General features: G+C 34.1%; 1 long non-coding RNA gene across 1 annotated transcript in view; it reads right to left on the reverse strand.

The window, feature by feature from the left end:
• Positions 1 to 1,558: 1,558 nt before the first annotated feature.
• LOC140001715 (uncharacterized) overlaps positions 1,559 to 23,593 on the reverse strand; it is a 36,250-nt gene continuing 14,215 nt past the window's right edge. The window contains exon 3 of the long non-coding RNA XR_011807209.1: positions 1,559 to 3,436. This is a non-coding gene — a long non-coding RNA (uncharacterized lncRNA). The remainder of the gene's footprint in view (positions 3,437 to 23,593) is intronic.

Consider the following 23,593-nt stretch of genomic DNA (forward strand, 5'->3'; position numbering starts at 1 on the left):
TCAGTGAAAGGTCGTTACCTGTTACTAAAAAAAAAAAAAAAAAAAAAAAAAAGTCAAAAGATGAAAAAGAAGGAAAAGAACCCACAAACAACTGAACTTTGCTGAACTTTGGACATTAAATACTGTGTCACCTAATTCACTTTTCAGGTTGTGGTTTGGTTGCATATGGACATGAACCAGTATTAACTGCATCAGTATTCTTTTCTCTGACTTTCTTTTCCTAGCCACCCATTCATCATCTGGACCACTCAAACTAAAAATAATCATGAAGATCATTCAATTGGAAGGAGCTAAAAATAAAGTAAGACACATTTAGAAAGTCTTTAATAAGTAGTGATAGTACGGACTTTGTTAAAACCTATGGTATACACTAAAGCTATAGGACAATACAGGAGATTTAGTCAACTTGAGTAACTTGGGATAAATTGTCTCCTGAACAACTCAATAAAACATTTGATATATTGGCAGGAAAGAAACAAAATATATCCTAGTGTATCAGGTTTGCACAGCATAGTTTCGGTAGCAGGGGGCTGCAGCTGTGGCCTCTGAGAAAAATCCAGCAGCTTCCCCATGTTTGTTAGATACCGGCCAGCTCCAGCCAGCTCCAAAGGGGCCTGACACTGCCCAGAGCAGAGCCAATAAGCAATGTTGTTTCTGCCTCTGCAAAAGCATATTTAAGAAAGGAAAAAAAAAAATGCTGTAATGCTGTGCAATAGTTGTGAGAGAAAGGAGTGAGAAACAGCCCTGCAGATCCCAAGGTCAGTGCAGAAGGAGGGCAGGAGGTGATCCCACAGCAGAAGTTCTCCTGTGGCCTGTGGAGAGGCCCCTGGTGGAGCAGGCTGTCCCCCTGCAGCCCATGGGTCCCACATGGAGCAGATCTCCACGCTGCAGCCCGTGGAAGAGCACCCGGTGGAGCAGGTGGATGTGGCCTGGAGGAGACTGCGGCCTGTGGATAGCCCCAGCAGGAACGGGAGGTCTGGGGGGAGCTGCTGTCTGTGGGGGACCCGTGCTGGAGCAGTTTGCTGCTGGGGGATCAACCCCGTGGTACGGAGCCATGTGGGAGCAATTCTTGAAGAGCTGCTGCCCGTGGGCAGCCCAGTGAGTGATCTCCCTGTCTTTATCTCAACCCTTAAGGCCTTTTCATCTTATTTTCTCCCCCATTTCCTCCGAGGAGGGGGAGTGAGAGAGTGGTTGTGGTGGAGCTCTGCTGCCCAGCTGAGTAAAAGCACCACACCAAGTGACACTACTATGAGATTTAACCATCTAGTAGCAGCCTGTGATGGCAGAGCTCCCTGTTCATTTGTCAGCCCAACATCGTATATATGGTGGCACTCTAAGTAATGCCACTTAGGAATTGAATTAGTGGTTTCTACACTTTACAGAAACAGGAGACCAGAAACAGTCATGACCTTGACACTAGTCCTCCCAGGTGGTTCCAGCCAAAGTTACCTTCCCTGTGGACTCTATGGTGTTGTGGTTTAACCCGGCCGGCAGCTAAACAACACACAGCTCACCCTCCCCCCTCCCTCTCTGGGATGGGGGAGAAAAATGGGAAAGTGAAGCCCATGAGTTGACATAAAGACAGGTTATTAATATGGGAAAATAATAATAACAATAATAATAATAATAATAATAATGATAGTACTACTACTACTAATATGTACGAAACAAGTGATGCACAATGCAATTGCTCACCACCCACTGACTGATGCCCATCCTAATGCTGAGCAGTCTGGCCCCCTCACCCTGGCTAGCCACCCCTATATATTGTTTAGCATGATGTCAGATGGTATGGAATAACCATTTGGCTCATTTGAGTCAGCTGTTCTGGGTCTGTCCCCTTCCAGCTCTTGCTGCACCCCCAGCCTGCCTGTTGGCAGGACAGAGTGAGAAGTTGAAACATCCTTGGCTTGGTTTAAGCTCTGCTCTGCAGCAATTAAAACATCAGCATGTTATCAGCACTCATCCTTAGCCACAATATAGCACCCTACCAGCTACTAGGAAGAAAATTAACTCTGTCCTAACTGAAACCAGAACATATGGTTTCCAGCCAGTGTCAGACCAGACATCTGACCACAAAGAGTCTTGAGGGTGCAAAAGTATAGATGTCAGACCCTCGTGGAAATATACCACTGGAACACTGTTCTCCAGTTATAGATGTCTTTTCACACTCCTGGTTCAGGTACATCACCTGGAAACCAGGAGGAGACAACCATAGCAGTCAGATAAAACTCCAGGGCATGACAAAGTCAGAAGGGATGGTCCAATTGCCACCATGTATCACCGCTGCAATACTTCTGTTGAGCACAGTAGGTACCAGACATGCTGAAATATCGTTAGTAGGGTTTATGATATTATAGCTGTAAATGAAGCATAAGTGTAATATAGCCATCATTACAATTATTTCACCTGAGGAAGGAAGCTGCAGAGAAGTGTATTAAGGAACTCTTGCCAGAGAGTGCTTGAATTGGCTGTTAGACTGTACCAATGCACCTTGTGCATACAATGATATAATGCAGGTGACTGCTGAATTAGATTCAGATCCTATGCACTTCATTTGAAACCATATTGGTTTTAGTCTGTGGCATCGCTTGGAAACTGCTATCAAAGGTCACACATTTTAGAAACCAGAAAGGCTGTGTTAACATTTTTTTTCACCAAAAATCAAACCTTTTTTTTTTTTTCATTGTGTAAAAAACTGCTAGCAGCTTTTCTTCAGCCATGTTATCTGTTTCCATATTTACAGCCTTCTATGGTCCACTGAACAAGGGATGGCACTGCAACAAATCCCAGATGTAAACATGGCTTTTTTCAGAGCTGCTAAAGAGACAATTTGGTTCCTGGCAGAATCTTATCTGTCTTTTCCTGCTCTCCTCCTCCTTCTTCATGTAAATGTTATGAAAAATGAGTATAAATAAAAAACCAAAATCCCTTATTATATTGTTAGCAGTGACAAACAACTATTTTCTTGGTGTTCTACACGCTTACTTTTAGCACCATGCCTAGAAGATTTTCTGAAATGGCATGGCTTCCATAACTCTCATGAGAACGTCGGACTTTTATACCATGTTATACCTGTACTAACTTCTTTTCTGATTGTTTATTAAATTAGGATTTCTTTCATTAAATTGGTAGAAGTTCTTCATCAATAATACTAACACAGTTATCAGCACAGTATTATACCTTACTTTGCACGTAGCTTATTAAAATGTCTATATCAAAACAGTGCTAGTGCCACTTCAGCTCAGCAGGAACTGAATGAAGCCACACTCTGTGAGATTCCTTGACTTTCGGTAACTCCTGTCTTATCCACCATGCAGCATATCTTCTCCCAGTGAGTGCTGACTTCATTGTCAAAAGCAACCAAGCATCCATCCTCAGAAACTAAGCAGTGAGAGTCCTTGAACAGCAAGAATTTTTCAGGTGGTGAAAATTTCTGGAAAAAAAAAAAAAAAAGTCTGTATTATTGAGTAGTGTAACCAAGCATGTGAGACCAGAAGACAGAGAAAGGCTTAACTGCCACGCATCTCCTTTTTTGACTTGTTTTGTGTCTCCAAGTCAAAACCTGGAGAATGACTTGCATTGACAAGTGAGTAATGACAACCTGAAGAAATCCTGGTGGCAGGGCAGAAAAACAAGACATAGACAGGAAGCTGGAAGCTTTGAACATTCTTTCAGAGGTCCTGGTCTTTTTCTTATACACTACCAGAGCTTCAGATCAAACTAAAGTGCTGATCCCGCTCTGAGCATCAAATGTCACTTACAATTTATATGGAAATTATTTAACAAAATAGACAGACAAAAAATTGAAAAGTGAATAACCATTTGGTCTCTCTTTTCCATGACTAACTGTCTTCTGAATATCTAGCAGAAGACTAATTATTTAACTGTAAATGGTGTTTAATGTTGAATTCAGCATGCTTTTCATCCCATGTTGAGTTCACAGTCATCTATTTTATCTTTGCATCTTTACAAGAAGCAAACTCAAAGATTTTTCACTATTTTATGTAGACAATATGTGATTATGTAAAGGATAGTGTTTTGAAATCATCTTCAGAAGAACAAACTTTAATACATAAAATCTCTGAGTAGATATTTACCAGGCTCTAGACAAAGCTCTTCTCTTACGAAGAATGTGTGCAAGCAACCATGAAAAAGAAAACTGGCCAAGGCTCACTTCTGTTTTGTGTTTGCCTACTATGCAATAAATGGACTAAAAGTATAAACATTGAAATTAGTATTTTCCTATATGTATACAAAATTGTATTTAAAACAGTTCCACAATTAAAATAAACTACCTGTCTCTGTCATAATTATTCACATTTTCAGCCAGTTTCAGCTGAAAAGTGTATTCAAAAGACCTCAGTTCTTTTGTCATGGTAGTTTTGCCTGGTTTTAGGACTAGCAAAGAAAAAATATTGAATATATCTATACAATTAATGTATTTATAGATATAAGCATTTTTATATAGCTTGAATCCAATTAAAAAAAAAAAGGGGGGGGGTTACATTGTATTATTATTCTTCTCTACCATTTTTAGTTTGTAGTATAGAAGACTACTGGTATGATTTGTATTTATTCTAGGCATGTAATCCTATTTGAAAGAGTGTATATGAGGTATGCTCAGGCCAGGTAGAGGCCACTGATTAAATGTCATCAATATTACTGAGATCAAAAGCAAGGATCTTCATGAGTTTCATCTGGTGTCTAGTCTCACATCTCAGATCCAGAAATATTTTCAGATTTTTACATTATGTTCTGTTTTTATGCTTCCCCCTCGTTTTTCAGGACAAGTTGCTAATTAAGAAGACCCAGTCTCAGAAGACAGAATATTGACATATAAATGGATTTATAAAAATATTTCTTGTAGGAATTTTTAAAAAAGCAAATTACATAACATGTAAAGTATTTTAATGAAGCCCTTTAAATTGCAAAAGGAATTGCAACTCTTTCCCTTAATTAAAAGAATTTTAATGATACTTGGAGTAGGCTATTATTCAACATCTTGAGAATACTGAGTAAGCTAAATTGATCAGTTTGTTTCTACTATGCAATTGCCAATTATTTTAACCATGGAATAAAAAAAAAATTGCTATGAAAACTCAACCTTAAAACTTTTCACAATTTTCTTTGTATTGACACTTTATGTTTCTATTCCTTTGTATATACATTCATTCTTATCCTATTTAGAATGACTTTAAAGTTCAAGACTTTTACATCTCCATTTAAATTTAATGGAAATAAAATATTTTTTCACCGATCTCAAAGAATAGTCTTTCTTTCATTTTTTTCTAATATTTCAGTATTTTGTGTGCTGTTTAATCCTGCTGGACCATCTAAGGGCTATTAGGCTCCTTAAAAGTTTCTGAATATGGTAACTGAAGTGTTACAAATAACAGTTCTGTAATTTCAATATGTGCTACATTTCTCATTTTATAAGTTTTATTACAAAGGTCAGTACTGAATGAATAACTCATAGAAACAGAATTGCACATAACTGCAGAAGCTCAGTCAAATCTAAGACTAAGGAAAATCTAAGAGACAGCAAGGATAGTTTGAAGTATGGACAAAGTTGTTTTAATACAATCCTACTGTTGCACTTGCTATTTTGATATCATTACTTTTCATCTAACATCACAGTCTATCCTGTGCTAGTATGCAAGATCTTTTATCATCATAAATGCAAATACTAAACTAAATTAGATACTGAAAATAAATTGATACTGCCATAGGAAAACACTGCAAATTCATAGGTTGACCTAGCACAGATATTCTGAACTTCGGATTTAGAAAAAGTTGACAACTCCATTTTCCAATTAAAAGCCTCAGGAGACCTGGGACATTTTAGCTGATTCCTGCGTGATCCAGAGATGGATTAGTGAAGTAAAATATTAGCCTATGTCTGTATATCTGTATAGTTTTCCATTCTTCACAGGCTTTAAACATTTATATATATATATGTACACATATATATGTATAATGTGATATATAAGATAGACAATTAATAGTCAGAAATACCACTAGAAATCTTTTTTCTTTTTTTTTTTATGAGAACAAATAACAAGTGAAGCATGAGGATGCTTCGTTGACTTCAATAAAACAAAACAAAACAAAAACATGCAAAAGCATGTTCCCCACTGCAAAAGATTTTATTTCTAAAAGCAATCAAAGAGAGAAAGAGAGAGAGAGAGAAAGAGAGGACATGAAATGGCAGCAGCATCTTCCTGAAAAGAGAGGTGGGCATAAATGGAAATAAATTAGACACTATTTATGCAAATTAAGACTGTAGTGACATCATAGAATATTAAATTACATTTAATTCTGGGTATATTTAATCTGTGTCCACATGTATATGTATATGTAAACATATAACTAGTCTGCAAATTTCTGCTTTGAAACAATGGATTAGACTTTTAAGAAGGTAACCTTTATACAAAATACAAAAAATAAAAGTGTTTTTTTTAAGTTTAAAAATAGATTGGAATAGCAATACATATGTGAAATAAAATATGAAAGCAATAAACCTGATCAAGAAATGTTATATATTGAAAATTGTATGTGATATTAAAATGAAAGACTTAAAATACATGTGACTGGTTAAAAGAAATATATCAGGACCAATCCCCAAATATATATTTTTAAAAATCATTGTAATTGAAAAATCATCAGGAATGCTATATTGTACCTGATGTGCTACCCTGAAGTATCAGTATACTGTCTAGCATTTCTATCTACCATTTCTAACACACAGAAAACAAAACTCAGTAAATGTTTAATTTACAGGAAAATTGGGAGTTCTTAGAAACTTTTCAAGGAGTAAAAATCTCCAGAGTTTTTATAAATTTACTCTGCTTTTATACTAAATGTCTAGAAAATTTGTCCAGCATATGACAGAAATTGTTGTATACTTGATGATACAAAGTACTCAGCACATTATTTACCATAAAATGCCTTAAAATATTCATGCAGAATATAGACGGTTCACTATACGTTCCCGAACTCTTGTATCAAGACAACATTCTGGTGTGTTATTTGAGTAGTATAACATCCATTCACACTGTAGTTGTAATGGATGATGACAGTCATGAATCACTGATTTGATTTATAGTATTCATTAAACTTGGAGCTTGAGACCACTGCCTTTTTTTTTTTCTTTTTTTTTTTTTTAAGCGTAGACCTCTTGGATAACTGATAAATTATAAGCCCCTTATAAGTATGACAACTGTACTGTTAGACTAGAGAAAAAGAAGAAGGACTGATGAGAAGGAATACAAAAATTAATGAGTTGGCTTAGCATTAGGTTAGGGGTCAAAGCCCAAATTTTTCAGTCCTCAGTGTGCTCTTGATTTTTTGTTCACCTTATCTAGAATTAAGTGATTAATTCATTGTGGACTTACACAGTCTTTGAGCAATGTCCAGACAATAACCAATCACTCAGAAGTAGAGCACCTGACAGAACTAATAGTTCTATTAGTTCTAATTAGTTCTATTAGTTCTGTCAGAACTAATAGTTCTATTAACTAAAAGTTACTAATCTCTAACTGAAATCTGTATATTTCAGTCTCTTTTACTACCACTGTCTAATTGTGTACCTAGACACTATCATAATTTTGCCAAAAAAAATAAAAATAGAAAATTATGCAAGTCCTTTGAAAACTTGTTAGTTCATGTTAAATCTTGAATACCTTGAACATGTAGAGGGCATTTGGAGTCTTGGTCTTAAATCTCAAACAAATTCCACTTTAATATATTTCTACTAGTCAGGTCAGAAAGACTGGAATTATTCTAGACCTAATGACTTAGAAATAGTAATAAAAAAAAAACATGTTTCTTCAAAAAAGTTTAAAGCTCCTTGCTAAAAACTCTTCAAGAAATTATAACACTGTGGATTAACAAGGACTGTGATAAATTAATAACTATCCACACACAAGAAAACAAAGACTAGACAAAAAAAGTCATTATATACAAATAGGGTTTATGAGTAAAGAATATTAGCACCAGAATAACTCAAAAAAGATTTGTACTGAAGTGTAAGGTAGGGTACAGAGATGAATAAGACAGATAATTATAAGTACAATATAGCCTCCACAGGAGAAATTTTCTTTAGCCTAGAAAACAATTGACCAAGGAGGATTTTTGAAAGGTCTGTATAATCATGCATGTCTGGATAAAACAGATAAGGAATGACTTTCTCATAACACAGAAGCTAGGCTACAAGAGATAATTTTATCAATGGTTTTAATTTTATTTTTTTGGGGGGGGGTGTGACACAGCTCATAAGTGAATTATAGACCTGAAGAACATCGTGAAATACAAATAATAAAATAAATAAATAAACTGAAGATTAATTAACTTCATAGGGAATAAAACCTATTGACATTAAACATAATTGTTCAGATGAAATCTGTTACTGATGAAGTTCCTAAACAAACAAATGAGGAAAACTTGAAAAGTGATTTTCTAGAGTTTCTCTCAACTTTGTAGTTTTTTTTCTCTAAGATTCTTATTATGAGCCATTATGGGAGATAAAGTGTTAAAATCAACGATTTGTCTCTGTATGCCAGTACCTTGAACCTTGAAAATGACCTTGAACCTTGATTTTAACCTTGAAAATAGGATGATAAAGATTAGCTGGGGGATAATTATAACTCCCCTTCAAACACTTCTTTATAATATTTTTGCTCTCTCAGTCTGAATGTTAACAGTATTTACCTAAGAATATTAATAAATTAAAATGTTACACAATTTTTGAGACAAGTATGCTTAGTAACAAATTGAATTCAAATTAGAAAGAATTGAACTGAATTCAAATTAGAAAGACAAGATGAGTGCTTACCATTTATAGCATACCCTTCAGTTCTTTCCGTAACCTGGGCAATAGTAAAGTCAGATGGCAGTAAAAGTTATCAGAGAAATTTGGAAAGGCTGACAATATCTATGTTTAGGAGCTGTCAGAGCAAAGCAACTCTGCTGGCTTTATTTTCAGACAATGAGAAATTTAGACCTACAAGGGTTACTCAGATCTATACTCTCTAGTCTGTAGAATTTCCACCTATTTCATAGGAACTCTGTAAGAAATATGTTTTCACATGGAGTCAAATTGGCATAGGCAAATTTATTTCAATAAAGCTACATAATTTCTTATTGGCTAAGAATTAGACCCCTCATGAATGACTGTCATTGTCTTCTATATAGCAAATAAAATTTCAGTGAATATATTGAGTCAAGAAGAGCTGTCATTCAGCATGGTACTTTTTCCTATCAGTATAGTAAATTATATCATAGATAGGTTCTATGAAAATCCTAAACTGAACAGAATAAGTGCAGTAAGGTAATGAATCTGTTTTCATGATTGTGAAACTATACTATATATATATATATATGGTATATTACACATATATATCCTTGTATATATAGTATATCCATTAATTATACATTAATCTTTTATAAATTATACATCATAATGGATTAATATGCTATATTATTACATATATGTATATAGCTATACATCCTTTCTATATTATACTATATGTACTGTACTATATGTATATGTATATATATATATATGTACTATATATAGTACATATAGTATATATACTATATACTATACTATATAGTATATATAATATAGTAAATATAGTATATATACTATATATATAGTACATATAGTACAATATATATAATATATATAATAATATATATGTACTATGTAGTACATATAACATAATAAATGGATTTTTTTTTAATTCCTCTCCCATTACAAACACAAGGTAATCTTTTCATGAAGATAGCAAAGACTAATAAGCTTTGTATTATAGCTTTGCAAAATTTGGAGCATATTACGGGAAATCATATAAATTTAGATATGAAGACACTATCATACACAGAAAAGAATAATATTCATATTCTTTTCATGGTCCATCTCTAGGCATAATAAAAGGCAATATAAAAGCAAGAATTAGATGTGGACATATTGAAAAATCATCAGTACTGTACATTTTTCATGTTGAGGAAGCACTTTTATATGCCCTGCCTTGCAGCCTTTATTCCTTCTATCAGGCATTTATCCTAGAAACCACCAGATACACGTTAATTCATGATAATTTTCACTTGTGGTCTTTTTCTGCTCATTGCTTTTTAAATTTCAGCATCTCTTAGTCCAAGAGTACTTTGATGACACTCAGCAGCAAATGTACAAATATCATTTGCTTAAGGTTTGTTCAGAAATGAACATTCTCTCTGGACAAACACCAGTAGATCACAGTTACTTGAAGACTGATAGAGGTTAACACATTTGGAATTAGAAAGTAAAATGTAAACTATAAAAAATGGAATCAAATATTGCTGTATTACAGAATACTCTTTGATTTATATATTTTTTTCATTGTTATTTTACCTGTTACTGAGGAAATACATTACTTATATATTAAAAGGAGACAGAGTCAAAGGCAGTGGACATAGGAGATCATGTGTTCCAAACTTGCTTTCAGTATAGTACAACTTTGTTCATGATAATACTATTCTATAATAAAGCAGAAATGTTTCAACAAGTACAAGGGAGATTCTCTTTTAAAGACACTGACCATAAAGCTGAATCAGACCAGAGTCAGACCAGAAAAATGGATGATGAGGCCACAGGCTTTGGAAAGTGATGTATTTATCCAATTCTGAGGGCAAAAATATAAAGCTTTGTATATTTAGAAATATACAAGAGTGTTAACATGAAAATCATAGCATGATTTTTTCATAGCATGATTTTCATGTTTAACATGAAAATCTAAATTAACATGTTAGAATAACACAAGTGATGTAATTAACACAAAACAGAAGAGCAGAGATGGGTCATTTAGTCACATTTGTTTCCTTCTCTTCTTTAGCAGAAAGGCTGTGTTGCCAAATGGATGGCTGTTCCTAAATATCTGCAATACTCAGCCCCAGCACCAGGCATGACAGCTTTCAATAAAACATTCATTTTGATGCTTTGAGGTCTTCAGAGGTACATAAAGTAGTTCCCAAACTGCACATTACATGCAGTTTTCCATTATATGCTGCACAAAATGTCCTTGACATTCTAGAGTTTGCCATACATATTTTAACATGCATCACTCCAGGGTGTATTTGAAAATACCCTCCACTTGCCTTTAATAATAATGACTTGTCAAGTGGAATCCAGATCTTTGTTAATCTAACATAATATGGACTTGATGTTTTTTATTAACTATCAAATTGAGCCCAATAGCCGTCAGAAACATTTTTCCCTTCTGTCATGCATTTGTTCCCAGAATGCTTCATTTCTGACCACTAATGTAAAAGGTTAATAAACTGCAGTATTAAATGTCATTAATATTCAATATGCATAGCAACCAAATAATTTTGCAGATTTTTTATTTTAGAGCTGTTGGGACATTAATGTGGTTATTCTGCAGCCTTACAGAAGCATACCATAATGCATGTGTCAGCTAATTTGAAATCTAAAAAGTGAAGCATCAGTGCAACATTAGATTGTCCTCACTTTTATTAAAATTCATGTGATTGCTTCAGAATTTTGAAGGTTTTTTTTTTTTTTTTTTTTTCAGTTCTATCTTCTTCCCCCCTACTTTTTTTCATAGCTTGCTATTACAAGCTATGGTTGATCTAATATTCTTTCATAATCAGTTTATGTTTTAAATATAAAATGAACATAGACAATAAACAAACTGCTTTTTAAATATCCATTTGGGCCACTGTCATTACAAGGCTGTTTATCAATGATTATTTTTCTCCACATTGTTATGCTTCCCCGCACTGGGTCTGGCTGGGATGTTAACTTTCCCTGCAACAGTCCATACAGCTCTGCACTTGTAGCTAGAACAGCAGTGGTATCACACCAGTGTTGTGTCTACTGCTGAGCAGTGCTGACACATCATCAGGGCTCTCTCTAACCCTCATAGGGGGTTGGTGAAAATGTGAGAAGAGAAGCATCACCAGGGCAGCTGACTTAAACCAACCAAAGGGATATTCCATATGATGTCACACTCAGCAATAAAAGGTGGAAACAGGAAGAAGAGGGGAGGGGTGGGCTCTTGTTGTGAAAACGTCGGTCCTCCTCCCAAACACTGGTGTCCTGGTTTCAGTTAGAACAGAATTAATTTTCTTCCTAGTAGCTGGTAGAATGCTGTGTTTTGGCTTAGGATGAGAAGAGTGCTGATAACACCCCGATGCTTTAATTGTTGCAGAGCAGTGCTTATACTAAGCCAAGGACGTCTCAGCTTCTTGCTCTGTCCTGCCAACGGGCAGGCTGGGGGTGCAGCAAGAGCTGGAAGGGGACAGACCCAGGACAGCTGACCCAAACTAGCCAAATGGGTATTCCATACCATCTGACGTCATGCTAAACAATATATAGGGGTGGCTAGCCGGAGGAAGGGGGCCAGACTGCTCGGGGTTAGGCTGGGCATCGGTCAGCGGGTGGTGAGCAATTGCTTTGTGCATCACTTGTTTGTACACATTATTAGTAGTAGTACTATTATCATCATTGTTATTATTATTGTTATTGTTATTGTTATTGTTATTATTATTTTCCTGTCTTATTAAACTGTCTTTATCTCAACTCACGGGCTTCACTTTCCATTTCTCTCCCCCGTCCCAGAGAGGGAGAGGGGAGGGTGAGTGAATGGCTGCGTGGTGTTTAGCTGCCGGCCGGGTTGAACCACGACAACCGGCTATGTGTGTTGAGGCCCTACTTCAAGGACGTGGTCAAGCATCACTTATTTGTGGGAAGTAGAGAGTAATTTCTTTCCTCTGCACATCCACATAACCTCTACTTGTTTGTTTGTTTGTTTCATTTTTTTCCCTTTCCCCCTCCCTTTTCCCCTTTCCTTTTTGTTTTTTTTTTTTTTTTCCTTTAGTTAAATTGTTTAGTTAATAATAATTTTTCCTTAACAATTATTATTATTTCCTTTTTATTAAATTATCCTAATCTCAACCTGTGAGTTGTTCTTTTCTTTACTTCTTCCCCTACTCATCTAAGGTGGGGAAGTGAGAGAGCAGTTGTGGTGTTTAGCTGCCTAGCACAGTAAAACCACCACATTCCCAAATAAAGAAACCAAGTCAAACTTTGTTATGGCTATAAAAAATTGCCTGAGCACAGTTAAATTTATTAAAGAGTCACAAGGCTAGAAGTACAGAGATATAGGTGATGGAGCTGATCCTGCTGTCTTACAATAATCGTTTGATAATGGCACAAAAATAATCACACACACAGACACAAAAAAAAAAAAAAAGTTTTGACTGTATGTTAGTGACACTGAAAACAGAATTTGAGAAACAGTCTTTGAATGAGATATAAACTAGAAGTGTGCAGAACTGGAGACTATTGATCTGTTTTTCAAACATATATATAGCAATATTTTTTTTACTTTTTTTTTAACTTTTTAAATTTCCAGTCTGAAATATTTCCACTAACAGAGATGAAAATATTATGTTTAGCATATTTAGCTGAATATTGCTTACATGTTTGCTTATATGCTTTCTTTAAAAAACATATACAGATTTTAGCTCAAAGCAAAATATTTTTCACTGTAAAATACACCCTTTCACATGGAATTGTTAAGCTGACACAGAATTTCCTATCATTAAAATACATTTCTTTTAAACCTGAATGTCAGATGGAAGCGTCGGTGGCTCTCCATGTTGCTTAGATCTCTGAAAGCATATTTCATCGTGTAAAAGTTAAGCATATTTGTGGCTTAGTTAAAAAAAAAAAAACAATGTTTATTTAAAAATGGGTCAACAGACCAAACTCATCCTATGAAGGAGTGCTCTGAAATTGAATGATACTTCCAGCCCATGTGATCATGAGAGAGAATGTAAGTGCTCTCCTTAATGAAGTTCCTACTTCTAGTTTTTTCTGTGTCCTCTGAAGACAATGGATTACTTAACCCCTAAAAGTGCACAACATGACATGCCGTTTTCATACCATATGAAGCTTTGGTACTTATAGTAGATATTGCTGCACTTCCATATTGCTTTCCACACTTTGGCATTATTAATAAAAATTATACCTATCTTTCTTAACTATCTCAAATATAGTACTTTAAACAAAACTAATGGAAATAATAAATACAAAGGCATGAATTATTCATTAAGAATAAAATTCACCTATTTCACATGGTCATTCTGTCAGCTAATTATACATAAAAACTTATTTGCTTCTTGAATTACTGTTTAACAAAGAGCACTTTTGGCAGATGTAGCAGCTTGACACTGCCAATGACTTTCTTTCATATATCATATGGAAAGGAATACCCTGAAATAATGTTTGGAAGTGATACAATAATTACTTTGTTACACGATGGGGTGGATGCATAGTATGATATCCCATTGTTTTGTTAATTGGTTTTCACCAGCATAAAAAAATCTAATTATGCAATGTGCTTCAAATGTACTCTATTTCTATACATTTTGTCTCATATTATCACAGAAATTGACTTTTGATGATATTATATACATAACTTGTTGCCAACAAGCCATGTAGGACATGTCTCAGTGCTAACATGCCCTCTCTGAAATGAGGAATAAGCCAGAAATTCTTTCATTGGGTAATAACCTAATAAAATGAGAAAAGGAAGTGAAGAATGGTAATGAAAAGAACTATAATTAGTACAGAACTTGCAAGAATGGAAGAAAAAAAAAAAAAAGGCTTTATTTAATGTGTTTGTTTGTTTTGTTAGTACACTTTTGTCTGTCATTCTGTATCATTAACCTACATTGAATTTCTATTTTCAGTAAAGCATACCTGTATTTTAAATTAAATTATAGGGGGGTTATTGAAGGAACACTAAGAACAATATGCTTTATTCTATGTTGTTAGATGTTGATTTTCATTTTTCATAATGTTGATGCTTCATGAACAGGATAAAGAGTCTCACATTGTGGTGACAGAACTACAGCACAGTTGGACCAAAGCTGGCTGAGAATTAACTCAGAGTGGAGTCGGTGGGAGTTTGAGCATGCCCACAATCCACTACACAGCACACCTGAAATCTGAAAAGGTGAGGAGATAGGGAACAGGTAAATACCCTGCAGACTTCATTATATTCTAGTTAGTAATTAAGACAGAATACTTGAATACTAAGCAGCCCTCTGAAGCCAAGGGACTTATCCTGCTGTGCTGCAAGGGACTTGCTCTGCATTCCTGCAAAACAGAAAGAAGGCTCTGATGCCCTTTTCAGAACTAAGAATTTTCAACTTCCAACATTTATCTAAATTCTTTTACAATCATTCCCTTCTGTATTCTATGGTTGTGATAATTCTGTGTTCAAACCTTTCAGAAAGAAACTGAAGATGCTGAAATAGCAGAATGGAAAAGAGCAGTTATTATTCCTTTCTCCTACTGCCACTTTTATTCATTCTAAATGTGCTTTCTGCAGGGAGAGGTGAATTCCTCCCCTGCTAAATAAATGTGTAGGCTTTTAAAAATAGAATAAACTGAGCATGGTTTAAAAGAAAACTGTATTTTTGCACACCTTTAATTAACAATATAAATATTTTCAATATAATAACATTTTTACAGTGGCCATAAGACACTCCAAAATGAACACTCAGTGGTGGTAATTTATGCGAAGTTGCATTGATGGTGACATCCTTCAGCCTCATGGCTAGCAACAGCACAATAACTATGAATTAATGTAGTTACTGTTTATGTCTTACCATACCTTATTGCTTAATTAAAAATCAACCAGTTTATTAAACTGGAGAGATGAAACTTCATCCTCTACATGCCTGAATGAGTCTTTGAGCAGCACAAAAGTCGCTTTCAACTTTCCACATTTCAAGCCTCTCACTGTAACTATTCACGCAGAGATTTGTTGACTGTTCTTGAATACAGTTGCTTCTTTTGCACTGTGGTAATCCATGTATTTGCAGGATAATGAGTTGTGGGAATGCCTGGATTCTGCATCCCTACTTTTCTTTTAAGCTGTCATCTGCCATAATAGAACACCTCTCTGGAAATACACCCTAAATAAGTATTTCTGACACAGCAATGTAATTTTCTCTCAATATTTTACAATAAAACATCACTGACAATGACTCACAGAGCCATGACTTCCAGAAGAAACAGCATTTTTCCCACATTGTTGGTTAGGTAATGTACACTTGAGGCTAGAAGACAAAAGCTACTTACAGTAATAAAGTTAATACGCCTAATACTTTTAGAAGCTTATACTGACTATAATTATATCATCCTGAAAATTGTTCATTGATTATTTAGACTTTCTATCACTTTTCTTTAAACATTTTTTCCCTAATTTACAGGATATTTTCCTCTTCATTTTAAGATGATCTTACTGATTGTAAGTTATACTTCCTGTCCTACCCTATCCTATTCTTTAGTGTTCCTTTATTCTGATTCCTGGGAAAAATAAATAAATAAATAAATTGCTGGAGTACTGTCTACAACTGGGAAATTCATCGCATTAAGAAGAATGGATGGTAAAGGTATTGCTGTATAAAGTAGTCAAGTATTCACATGAGATTTTTTAATCTTATTTTGCAAATAACTACATAGCATCTGAGCTACAGAGGGATGTGGAAAAATGTTGACCCCCATGAGGTTACTGTCAAAGTGGAAAGTCAGTTTTCATTTTAATCTTTGTAACTCTTCAAAATTAACGTAATTGTACATTGACATGTTCCTTCAATGAAAGAGTTATCCACGTCATTGAGATTACAAGATGACAGATTTATTTCCATTATTACTGCTTCAGTGTAAAACTTATCACTACTTTTATAAAATTACGAGCTCTGTTTGTTCCTATGTTTTTGTCCTTCTAAATGTCCATTGCTAGAAGTCTTTCACTCGATAATGCTTTGAGTACATTATCAAACCTTTTTGTAATGACTCATGCAGAGTTGAGAGATATTTATTATTTGCCTAATCAGTATCGCACTTTTCAATTTTCCTAGATCATTACCCCTTATACATGTCAGAATACTTCTGGGGCCTATGAATTTTGCCAACAATTCAAAAAATTACTTGCAGGCAAATGATTCCTTTCTGTCTGAAATATTTGGTAAAATTTGTTGAGAGGCATTTGATATTATGATATTTTTCTCAATACATACCCTGGGCCTGGTTAATATCAGAGCGCTCAGAATAGCCCAATTAGTCATATCTGTGGCTATGTGAGGGACAGAATATGGAAATAACTAGATTTGAAATAAAGTATCTAGAAGCTCATATAGATCCAAGTGGTGTTTCATAAATAAATAAATAAATATATAAATATATATAAAATGCTACAAATTGTAATTATAATTAGTGCAGATATTGCCAGACAGAATTCGCTACTGTTTCCAGTTCTGAAGCTATATACATCTGCTGATAATTTTGCCAGAATTTTTGTATTTGTAGTGAACTGTGCATGTTGTATCTATTTGATTACAACTTTTGACAGAAAAATAATCCACAAATTCCATAAATGCGTTTAGAGCAAAAAAAAAGAAAAAGGAAAAAAAAAAAAAGTGTAGAAAAAAAGACTATGAATGCCTCTTTTTAAGAGACAGTATTATTTCCATAATTTGAATGAGGCCTTTGAAACTGTCCTTCTTTTTGGATCTGTGGTCAGGCCAGGGTATCAGTAAGAAGCTTTTTAAATTACTGCCAGTTCTTGTCTACAAAAAGATGCCACTCCATACTTACACACCATTCTTTAAATCCAACAATAAAATTCACATACAGTCAGGAGAGACTATTAATGATTCGCTACTAAATTATGAAGCTGAGTTTCATGGGATTCAGAGAGGAGCTACAGTCTCTGTTTTCTGACCAACAAACCTGCAGAGAGGTAGTAGCCAGAACTGAGATGAACATCTGCTGCTTCACATGATGGACATGATTCACTGATAGGCCTTAAAAATGAGGCATAAGCTTCTTCTTGATTTAATTGCTTTCCTGAAAGCTTAAGGACAGTAAGGAAAGAAAGAAGACTTAGAAGACAGAGCATTAGAGAATTTGTGTGAGAATATTTTAAAAGACAGAACAGCCTTTTTCTCAAAGATAACATCTTCTCAGCTCAAATGTGACACAACAAAATAAATGAATGACCATAAAAATAAAAAATAAAATAAATGAGATAAAAAGGAGGGTACTTAAGCAGAAGAAGCCAACCTTTGTGTGAGAACAAGAGAATTACTTCAATGCTGAAATCTAGAGCTATTTTTGGAGTGTTTTAAGCTGCATTTGGCCTACTGATAATGTGTTAGGACAAGAATAGTTTCACGTCCACTTGTAGCAAGCTGTTCCAAAAAAGTGGCTGTACATGCTTTTGACTGACAGTTATTACATTAATGTAGAGGCAATCTTTGTTTTTAAAGTCTTTTCCGTATTAATAAGTAATATAGGCAAAGGTTTTACATTTAGAAGATACAGAGAAAATAAATTAGTGACTATGGTAAATTTGCCTCAAAACATGTTCTTTTCCATCTGACTGAATCACTAACAATTTATCAAAATATTTTTGTTTCCTTTTCAGTTATTCATCCAAATAAGCAATAGTTAGGACCCAGATACCTAACAATTTTTAGTTATTTTTTTATAACATAGGTTTGCAAAAATCTAAGAACTGTACTTGTCCTCAGAAAGAAATAAAAAAATTAAAAGACAAAAAACAAAAACAAAAAACAAACAAACAAAAAAAAAACCACTGCCTCTTGGCAACATTTAAGCATTCCTCCAGAAGTGGGAACAAGCGTGTTGCAGTTAGCAGTCCTAGCAGATATTTCAGGTTTGGCATCACTCTCCAGGCACTCAGCCAATCACTTTGTAGCCTGAAGGTATAAACACAGAGACTATAGAGGGGATTTACAGAAGTACTTGAACTACAATATCATAGGTGACAATAGAGAACACAGATAGATGGGATAAAGCTACTGCTAATAATCTGCCTCAAGGAAGGGATTTTAAATTCATTTTGCTTTTCTATTTTTTCTGTAATTGTTACCTATTAGTAGCGGAAGAAATAAACTATATTGTTAGGTATTCTTTTATTGCATAGTTCATGGAGAGGATTTCTTGTAGCACTTGGAAGAGCATTTCCTTCCCAAGTAACACAATGTAAAAGATGAATGATAAACAGTGATCAAAATGAAAATAATGTTCTCTAATAATTTTGAAGTGAAGTAGCTAATAACAGAGTGGTAATTCATTACCATTTTCATGCCTTTCAATAAAAAGTCTGAAGCAAGACAGACTCATAACCTTGTGTATCCACCTTTTTGTCACAAATTGAATTTGCTTTGTGGATAATTTTGTAAAAGACATTAATAAGTTACTTACTAGACAGATTTTACTAATAGATAAAGCGGTACAAGTTGGTTTTCTGATAAAAAGTATTGTGTTCTTTTTTCTTTGAATACTGTTATTTTTGCCGTGACTCTCAGATATGCAGATGGGGGAACTGAGCTGAAATGATGCTGAAAATGTTATGAATTTGAATTTCTAATGATGTATTGGATTGTTTCATGGGAAGACTCATACGGGGTGGCTGCTGGGCCCAGCTGGGCCCTGCATTGCAGTTTTTGGAGCTGGTTGGAACTGGCTGGAACCAGCTGGAACTCATTGTATTCTTCATGGGGCAGCCTCGTCCTCTACTCAGAGGCCACCCTCTGCCAGGAGGAGACCTGCCAGCACTCAGGCACCTGCACCTGATGTAGGCACACCATATAAAATTGTGAAAATAACAAATAAAATCACATACATTTACTAAAAATCGTATACATTTACTAAGTATTTACTTACCAAGCATTGAGAAACCATTAAAAATAACCAATAGGTATAAAATGTGAGAAAGACAGGGGATAGCTTTACATAGAATCAAGAACAAAGAAGTAAAAGTCTATTACATTCAAAGTTGGTAAGGATCTTAAATATTTAAATCAGATAGTCTTAAATGATGACTTTATCCTTGGCAGGAAATAGCTTGATAGATTAATTTAAAACCTAGACAGAGGATATGGAATACCAGAGTAGAATTTTCTTTGGAAATGCTTTTTTCTTATTTCACATCTTACCACAGCAGCAGTAAATAAAATGATGTTTACCATGATAGTTTTGGTAACAATCTGTATGGAATTTGAAATTATTTAACAATCAAACAACAAAAAAAAATACAAGACACAAATGCTGAGCAAAGAATGAGAAATTGTCAAAGGTCTCATCAGCAAGTGCCATCAGGATGTCAATACCATCTAGATGAAAAATGATTTGAGATTTCATCTCTATTACAAACTAAACTTTTGAGATTTACCTCATCTGCAAACAAAAGAATACAAAACTCTATGGAGCATGGAGAAGCTCAGAAGCAGATGAACACTAACTGTATTCAAAGACTAGTGGAAAAGTACCTCATTCTTTCAATGCTGGTTTCATTCTAGTATTTTGAACAGTTAGGAATTCCAAGGAAGTGTGAAGAAATGTTATTGTTAGCCAATATTTTTTTTTTAAATTTCATTTTATTACAACAACGTCCGGTTCATTCCTGTCTGTATATTTGTTTTGCTCTTGTGCACAAAATGGTAATCATAAAATTATGTCTACTTGAAGTTTTAAGCCTGTTTGTTGTTATTTCTTAAGGAAATCTCTGAAGGTACTAACACTGAAGAAAAGAAGTCCTATCTTGTCTCAGCTTCTCATTGTTATTGGTTTATGAGTTACTCATCACCTGAATTCATTATTGTGCTCATGTTAAAGCTTCACAGAGATAAAACACAAATGCAAAGATCTTCCTGATTACAGGGATTTAGTGTTGGTATTTTTACATTATCCAATTAGCACCAAAAGTTGTGATAAGAATTGAGAAAAGGAAGAAAGATGCTTTTGATTCATATTTTTTTAACACAATAAACTTAAAATTAAAGTGATTAAGGCACCTTAAGGTTCTCCAAGGCATCTTAAGTATTCTCCAAGTCAATCTAAGATTATTTTTAGATCAACACAATTTAATAGGTATGAAGTTAAAATACAATGGAGGGTTTTTAGAGAGGAAAGACTACATCCTTTAAAAGCAGCTGGGGCTATCTATGTCTTAAGGACATGATTTTGTTCATGGAATCTTATCATAGAATCATTTAGGTTGGAAAAGACCTCTAAGATCATCAAGTCCAACCATTAACCTAGCACTGTCAATATTAATACTGCTATTTGTATACAATCTCCCCCCAAAATGAATAAAGACATTATAACATCTGCTTATAATACTGTTTACATTAGTAAAAACTAAAGCTAACTTCAAAAAGGCTGCATAAGCAACTCATAGAGTAGCACAAATGGGACACACACAATTCAGCAATGCCCTTGTAGAAAGCTGCACCACTCAGATATTCTATGATGGAACTAAAAATACTTATGGTAGGGCAGTTCAATGGTACCTTAACTCAAAGCCTTCATGTAAAACATGTTCAGAATGTGTATCCTGGAAATGTTCATACCTTACAGCTACATGTATTAATCCTTGCATTTCTACAAACACTCATTCTAAGAAAAATAAAAAAAATACTTTCTTACACCTACCTCCTAGTTCCTCTTGCTGTCTCTCCTACGCTGCTGGAGTACTCAGATTTGATATTGCAAATTTTAATTTTCTGAATTTTAGAAACAGCAGAGTCTCCCACTAAATATTCATTGGCTAATTTCCATACAGAAGCAGCTAGAAGCGCATTTTGAACATATCAGTTCGGAATTTGGCCTATAGAGTTGCAAATACAGAGCACATTTTTCACTTCTATATAGTTAAATTGACTATACCTATACCTTAAGAAGCTAATGTATCACAAGTACTGACTATCAGTCTGACTTGTACCATTTCAATTCTTACCGATCTTTACAGCCACATCCACTATTGGCTTTTCTGTTTAAATGCAACTATTATGTAGTCATACTTCCAACAACTTTACAAAACAACAACAACAAATTTTTAAAATTAGGAAATTATTATTTTATTTTTATCTTGTTTTTCATGTTTAGAACACTTATAGTATATTTCACATTTAAAATATTCTACTTATGGAATCTGTTGTCCATATATAGTCCATAGCAATTCTAGTGCTTTTGAAACTGAAAATTGTTTGTTTCATTTAACTTTTGAATAAGATTTCTTCTATTTTCTGAAATTAATGGATAGCCACATGTAACATAGTCAAAGCTAGGTCTTAAGTTTACAACTTAAAGCTTAAAGTGATGACACTATTTTAAGTGTTACTGTTTTAGGGCTATCTTGTTTTTTAACACTTATGGAGAATTTCTTCTGGAGTGAGAAAGTGTTAGATATAGTACATACGAAGCACCTTGATTGGGTGTCAGACCTTTCCCCCCCTCCCCCCCCCATATGAATAGAAACAAACTTTCCCATAATAAGCAGTGTGAAACTGACTGCTGTGAAGATCTGGGGGGCCACAGTCTATTTTACAGTACTACCAGTAATAAATGGAAAGTGTTTATGCATAAGCGTAACAATTCACAGCAATTTCTTTTTACTGCAATGGGCACCAGGTAATGTGTGACTGCAAGGTGAGAGACTGTGAATGTGCAAAGCAATTTTTCCAGTGAAGCTTTGAGTATCTTGTTTATTTGCCCTTAATTTCAAATACTAGTATTACTAGAAGTGTGTGTTTATAGTATGATATTTTAAGTCAAAAATTGGCTTCAAATGTTAAGAAAGTTTCATATGTTAAATGTATATGTAAATGTATTTTTTGTTTCATATGTTAAAGTTTTTACAAGTATTTTCATATTTGGGTTTTGTATGTGTTTTTTGTTGTTGTTGTTGTTGTTGTTTGCTTTACACTGTGAGTACATATATTGCATACTGTGCTGCAGAAATAGGTAAAATATTGCTACTGAGAATAATGATTTTTTCCCTCAGAAAAATATGTCCTGCCAAGAGAATTCTCAGTACAAAATAGTGAGACTATGAGAAAATGAAAACTTGAAGTATGAACAGATTACCACCTAGCTAAAAATAAAGTTTTTTTTTAATTATATGTTTAAAAAACAACTAAAATTAAATAAAATCTGTATCTAGTACATATATATAATATTAATACATTATTATAATAAGAAATATTTAAAGAAATAAAACCCCTTATAAGTAATGTAAATGTAGTATTTTAAATATTGCCACAATGAGCTGTATTAGGTTATTTAAGTTTTCTGAATGCACATCATTTTTACTTTTTTTTTATTATTATTATTTTTTTAACCTTTCTGATTTTAAACACACTAGACACACATTTAGACACACATTTATACGCTTTGGCTTATTTCACCATGATTACTAGAAGACTGGGAAAATTTAACTGAATATTTATTATAAATATTGCTGAAACTTTGAATTTGTTGTTCTTGTCATTCTATGACAACAAGCAAAATTTATATATATATTTCCCCTTTAAGATTCATGATTTTAAGTAACAGTAAGTTACTTTTGGTAAGAAGAGAATGATTACTCATGCAGGAATCTATGTTCATACCTTCGTGTAAAGCCCAATGTGCTGACTGAAGAATTTAATTTTAACACACATTTCTTCTACAATGCAAATGATGCGATTATGTTTTATG

This window comes from Anas platyrhynchos, chromosome 2 (genome assembly GCF_047663525.1).
Source record: "Anas platyrhynchos isolate ZD024472 breed Pekin duck chromosome 2, IASCAAS_PekinDuck_T2T, whole genome shotgun sequence".
Lineage (NCBI taxonomy): Eukaryota > Metazoa > Chordata > Aves > Anseriformes > Anatidae > Anas > Anas platyrhynchos.